The sequence below is a fragment of the Scatophagus argus genome, chromosome 1 (assembly GCF_020382885.2).
Source record: "Scatophagus argus isolate fScaArg1 chromosome 1, fScaArg1.pri, whole genome shotgun sequence".
In the NCBI taxonomy this organism is placed as follows: domain Eukaryota; kingdom Metazoa; phylum Chordata; class Actinopteri; family Scatophagidae; genus Scatophagus; species Scatophagus argus.
The window spans coordinates 10,201,292-10,207,291 of record NC_058493.1 but is presented as its reverse complement, the minus strand read 5'-3'; the positions used below and the strand labels follow the sequence as shown (position 1 = coordinate 10,207,291).

At 43.9% G+C, this 6,000-nt stretch overlaps 1 protein-coding gene across 4 annotated transcripts in view; it reads left to right on the top strand.

The window, feature by feature from the left end:
- The first annotated feature begins 514 nt into the window (after positions 1–514).
- Positions 515–6,000, top strand: part of LOC124052562 (protein unc-13 homolog C) — a 95,460-nt gene continuing 89,974 nt past the window's right edge. For all 4 annotated transcript variants that reach the window (XM_046377275.1, XM_046377101.1, XM_046377185.1 and 1 more), the window contains exon 1: positions 515–1,288. The gene's annotated coding sequence lies outside the window, so the exon portion shown is untranslated. The remainder of the gene's footprint in view (positions 1,289–6,000) is intronic.

The window sequence follows — 6,000 nt, the reverse complement described above, 5'->3', positions numbered from 1 at the left end:
TAATTGATTTTTCCCGCTGCTGTGAAATCACCCACGTGCGTTTTCACGACGCTGATGTTGTTAAAAAAAAAAAACACCAGAGCACATGGATGACTAATCTGCAGCGCGAACGAGCAATCATATATGACGACCTTTCCTTTCCAGTGAGCCATGTAAATAGATGATGTGAAGCTCTGCTGTGTGTGGCGTACGGGTCGGAGCGGTCTGCTGGACTGAAGACTGGAGGTTGGTTCCGATTGCGAGATGAGATGAAAGTGCGTCCCTCGTGCCCCACGGGCATGCCCACAAACCCGTGCACGCGCACATGAAGGCAGTGAACACGCACTAACCCTGACGAAATATTAGGCTAAAGAATTCAGTGGGGGTCTGTGATGCTCAAGGTTTATTGACCTATTACATCACTCTAATGTTTCCATCCGAATGTTATCAGTTATCTAGCCAATAGAAATCTCTCTCTCTCTCTCTCTCTCACACACACACACACACACACACACGCACACACAGTTTCTTCCTCACTTCCCCGTCCCTTCTTTTCCTTTGCTTCCCTCTCACCCAAGGCATTTCACGCAAGCCCGTGCGTGCGTGTGTGTGTGTGTGTGTGTCATTGGGCTCAGTTCTCTCGGCCCGGCTCAGTGAGCGCATATACAAGCACAGGGCGAGTGTGAGTGAGTGAGTGAATGAGTGAGAGAGTGAGTGAGAGAGAGAGAGAGTTTTGTACACGGGAGGGACAGACATTATTCAGCCGGGCAGTGCAGCCTCGGTCTGGGCAGCCAGGAGCAGCAGCAGCGCAGTCTGTCTCCCCGTCAGCGCCACCACCACCCGTCTGCATCCCGTTTTGGACTAGACGCCCAGTGCTGTGACACCGTCTACGAGCAGGGGTGTGTGTGTGTGTGTGTGTGTGTGTCAGCCGTGGAGCAAATAAAACCCAACAGCTTGCGGCATTAAAAGGCAGCATCTTCTGTCCCTCACAAAGGGGAGCACAGCAGAGGAGCGAGCGAGCGAGAGAGAGAGAGAGAGAGAGAGAGGTACAGGAGGTGGCATGGAGGAGAGGTGTGTGTGTGTTTCTGCGCGGAGGCAGGGCAGTGAGATGTGGCGACTGACGGACGCGGAGAGATGCTGTGAGCTCTGGTATTAGCAGGCAGCTGCGCACCGAGCCGCCCTCTCCCCACCCTCCCGTCTCCAGCTGTTCCCCTCGCACCGACCATTCGCTGAAACCGGGGGATCGGCTCCACAAGGCTCGCTGTGCTCACCATCGCTGGCGTCCTGCAAGGGGATTTGACACCACCAGGTATGTGCAGCGGCGGAACCCATTTTGGCGCTGAATGCCTGTTTGCATGGCGCCTGGGGGGTGGGGGGCTTGACTGTTTGACTTCATCCTACATCTTCTTGTTGCTCTTCCTCCCCTCTCTCTCTCTCTCTGTGGCCCTGACAGAGGATTAATGAAACGCTATTTGGGAATGATGCGGATGGATGTCATGTAGCTTGGGTGAAAAATACAAAAAATGGAAGCGTTAATGTCATTTTAGCATCTTATTGTTTATTCTAGCAAAATCTACGTCCGATACAAACACTGTCCATTCTACAAATGTGCTATTGCTCTCATTCACACCTTTCTTATGTTGTTATGCGTAACACTCAACATGAACGCATGTGAGCAACGCTGTTGTTTCACACTGAGCAAATGTGATGAGACTGGTTCTTGTCATTCCAGCCAAAGAAACGGTAATATTTTGATTTATGAGGGGAGACAATCTGTTGTGATGTTGGCTGGATTCCTAGGGCTGCAGGCAGATATTTCACTGTTGGGAAATACACAGGTTAGGAGAATGGAGGCAGAATGTAGCTGAGGATGGGCGTGAGGGCAATATGATCTGAGGATGCACACACCCTCACATGCTCATCCCCCTGCTGGTATGCTTCGCTCGCCTCTCAGAGCAGCAAATGCATGCTTTAAAGCAATCATGCACGGAGGGAGGCATGTCGCACATGTGTGTGCACGCACAGTTAGACACACGCACACACACACACACACACACACACACACAGGCGCACAGGCATGCACACGCCCACATGTGCACTAATCCACACTCGGTCATAATCCATAATAATGTGTTTTTGGAGACATGACGTAACACATGTGCATGGCTCATCTACAGTATATGCATCCGTTTTAAACAAAACCGTTTGCACTACACATTCCCAGGTCTCACACAGAATAATAAGAGAAAGAACAGCAGATCAAAGCGTGTAGTATGATTGCTTACTACATAGTAATCTCAAATTGGCATACTTGTTTATTCATTAACAGAAAAGCGCAGGTTATATTGTTGTGAGAAATAGGTTAGCATGCTTCCAACTGACACTCATTTTCATTAAAGGAGAGTGGCAGAGATTGTATGACTGTGAGAAATGGACTGTTTTAGAGTGCTCTGCTGATTAGATGCATTAAGAAAAATGGGGAAAACGGCCCCTAGGCACTAACGCTGGGCCTGGGGAAGCAGTGGCTCACAGCACAGGGAGTGGGTGTGGCTGAGGTGCTCCCTCTTTCTCTGGAGGTTTCTCTAGTCTGACTCACAGATGGGAGGTGCTCAGGACCACAGGAATTCCCAGATTTTCTTTTTTCACAACTGTTTTTTTTTGGATGTTCCTATCTGTCCAAGCAAGTTTTGATTTTTTTTCAAATTTTATTTACTTTACTAATCCCATACTTTTCTGTATGTAACCCATCACTGATTGAAACACACACACATGCAACATGCAACATGCAGTGAAAAACACAGCAGCAGTGGACTGCCGTTGTGTGTGTGTGTGTGTGGGGGGATTATTAATCACTCCTCCACACCCAAATTTTTCCTGCCAGTTCAGGGTTAATCGAACCACAAGCCACTTCTCCAACCTCTAGGTCATCTAACGGCTGCCCCCAACATGGCTGCCCCCTGCTTATATTAGATTATAGAACAATTTTTTTTTTCATTGCAACAAAAAAATCTAGATCTAGAAATCTAGATGCTGAAGCAGTTGGAGGTTCTGTGCCTTGCTCAACGCATGGCTCAAATGCATGCGTTTCACAGGCCTATAGAAAATAATACATGCTTGAACATGTCATGTTTATACCTCATAACCAGAACAGCTGGGCAAATTGCCTGTGTGTCTGTGAGCACATACTAACGCAAATTAATTGGTCATAAGTCATCTCATTGTAAAAACCAATAGTTTATGTCCACTTAACTCCATGTAGGTACTTCATAATGAGATCTATTACACTGAATGTATTTACATTATATGGCAAAGCGAGAAAGAACAATAGCAGATATAACATAGATCTAGATTACCCAACATGTAATCTCATTCTCGCATGTGCTTGCCATGGTGGCTTGGAACAAATGGTATCATTTCATTTGTGGCTCATTTGCTGCCAAGTCTGCTCACAGAGCTATTTCTTTATAGGTTCTCTGGTGAAACTGATAAAACACGCACAAGTGGGATAAGCTGATCTAGTTATCTGTCATCCTTTTCTCCTAATGCTTGCATCATTACTCTCTAATGGGACGATACAGGCGATACCTCGTGGGTATTATCAAGTCATTTGCCTATCAACTCTAGCTCTGGAAGAGGTTGAATGCTTCATTTGTCAAACCTTAACATGCAAATGTCAGGATGTTGGCTCTGTAAAGAGAAAGGCAGCTTCCTAATTGGTAATCAACACTCATTAAACACTAGTAGCCTACTCTTTTAGTGTGATTTGTCCAGACAAAGTGCAGCCACAGTGCAGCTCAGCGCTTTAAGTGATGTTCCAGTCACTGCTACTGTAAACAGTGACATATCCTAGATGCTGTAAGCCATGACTGTAGATCAGTATATTAGAGGGTTTTCTGAAGTGATGCTGTATGAGGTACTTATTCATAGTCAGTGTATTACCTACAGTAGATGAGGTCGGCATGCCCCCAGTTTGGAGACGTAGGTGGGAGTACTGGCATGGAAAATAACCAGAGTACTGCTGTGGACAGGGGCAGGATCAAAAGGTATTTCAGCCACCTAAAAATGCCCATATAAAATGATAAATATCAGTGCAAGCGTAAGCGATATTTTGAATATTTTCACTGCTTTATCTTGCTGTCAGACCAAGTGTAAACCTACAGTGTTGTAGTCCCATTGGTTTGTGGACTAGCATTTTAACGCCTTGAGTTTGGCACCATGGGCTTTGCAAACTTGTTTTTGTTTTGTTGTTTTTTTGCTTTTTTTGCCAATAGTGATCATATTTGGACAAATGTGTACAGCTTTTTCTTACAGTTTCATTTCGAAACCAGTTGAGTCACTTCCTGCTCGCCATTAGATAGAATTCAGATTAACTTTTTTTTTACCTTTCAGACCTGGAAGCTCTGACCATATTTCATACAGTGAGACAGCCCTTCCCATTGGCACTTCATTTTCTCAAATGTAGAACTTTCTAATTCCTATGCATGCCACTCTCTGTCACAGATTAACTGTTTGTTTCTGAGTTTCAGCAGTCTATGGCATGGCCTATTTTGTCCTTTGAATTTGAAGCTCTTTTACATAGTTTAACATATAATCTTGTCATATTGGAGTATTATTGAATGCCATATGTGGTCAACATCCAGCACTCTGCTTAACACAGACAACCACACAAGAAAATGTCTTCAGCTTTGGTTAAGTAGCACATTTCTTCAGCTTTAAGAGACTGCGCCTATGCTCACCCACAGACAGCACCCCCTGCTTGGCACGCGTTACCTCCATGTTTTCAAAAAGGACCAAAAAATATGCTTGATCTTAGAGAAAAAAGAAAAAACAAATCAAAACAAAACAAAATAAATGCTACATGTGGCAAGAGCAGAGTGAGAAGTGCTTTAGCTCATGTCTGATAAACAAACAGTCAAGTCCTGCTTCAGAGCCATGAGTTAATCCACTGTCTTGAAGGGCTAACAACATAATCTCAGCTTCATATGACACTGAAGGAAACAGCAAAGTTTGATGCCAAAATTGATCTTAATCTGTTATAATTTAGTGAAATATTCTTTTCTGTTTCACTTCATTTTGTATCATTTTAACCTCATAACAGACCACTCAGTTTTTGTCTTATACTGATTCATTTTGACGTTCAATTTTGCTCACTATATTGTGACATTCAATTGTGTAGATAGTAAGTAGATAGATAGATAATAATATTCAAGTGTGTAGGTAATAAACATATTCATTTATTTTACGGTCAGAGTTGGGGTTTTTTCTCAACCCTACTGTAAAAGAAACCATTGAATGGGAAAGGAACTTGCTCATTTCAGAGTGACTGATTATAAGATATAAGACTTGTTTTCCAATTCCAACTAAATTGTGTCTCTCGTGACTGTATAATATTAATATTCTTGTCTTTGTTCATCCTGCTGAGACTCTCTACAGTCACAATGCTTATCAATCAACACAACAGTGCAAACACACAAAGGCATTTTCAATTACTCTGGGTAATTAATTAGACTATTGCTCAGGTTAAAGCTGGGAAGAGCTATGTTGGGAATTAGGTGATGTCACCAAAGACCGATAATAACAGTGTAGGTTCTCACATCATATTGCAACAAAACTAACAAGAGAGTGCAGGAGATGCCAGTCAAGTGGAGTGTGTACCTGCCCTCACAGTCCTGAGAGGTGAAGTGAGAAGTGAAAACCTGTATGGTCGTGTAGTGGCTTTAAAGGCATAATATGCAGTAATTTAGTAAAGAAAAGAATGTATAGATACAAAAGTAACTTCTCTTAATCAACACTTATGAGCCAGTAGAAGCGAGTAGTGGTGTCTGTATCTGCAGACACCCTGCACTCACCTGCATATGCTTATTTTCTTAGTACTTTGCTGGTCAGGACATTTCTTGGCACCAGCCTTTGTGCAGCACTGTGTAGCCCCTAATCCATAGCAGCATGAGGTCAGGCCTCCATAGACCCATAGTGACCAAGTCTCCCTCCCTATCTGCTGTCTTGTCATAAAGAGATGCAGGT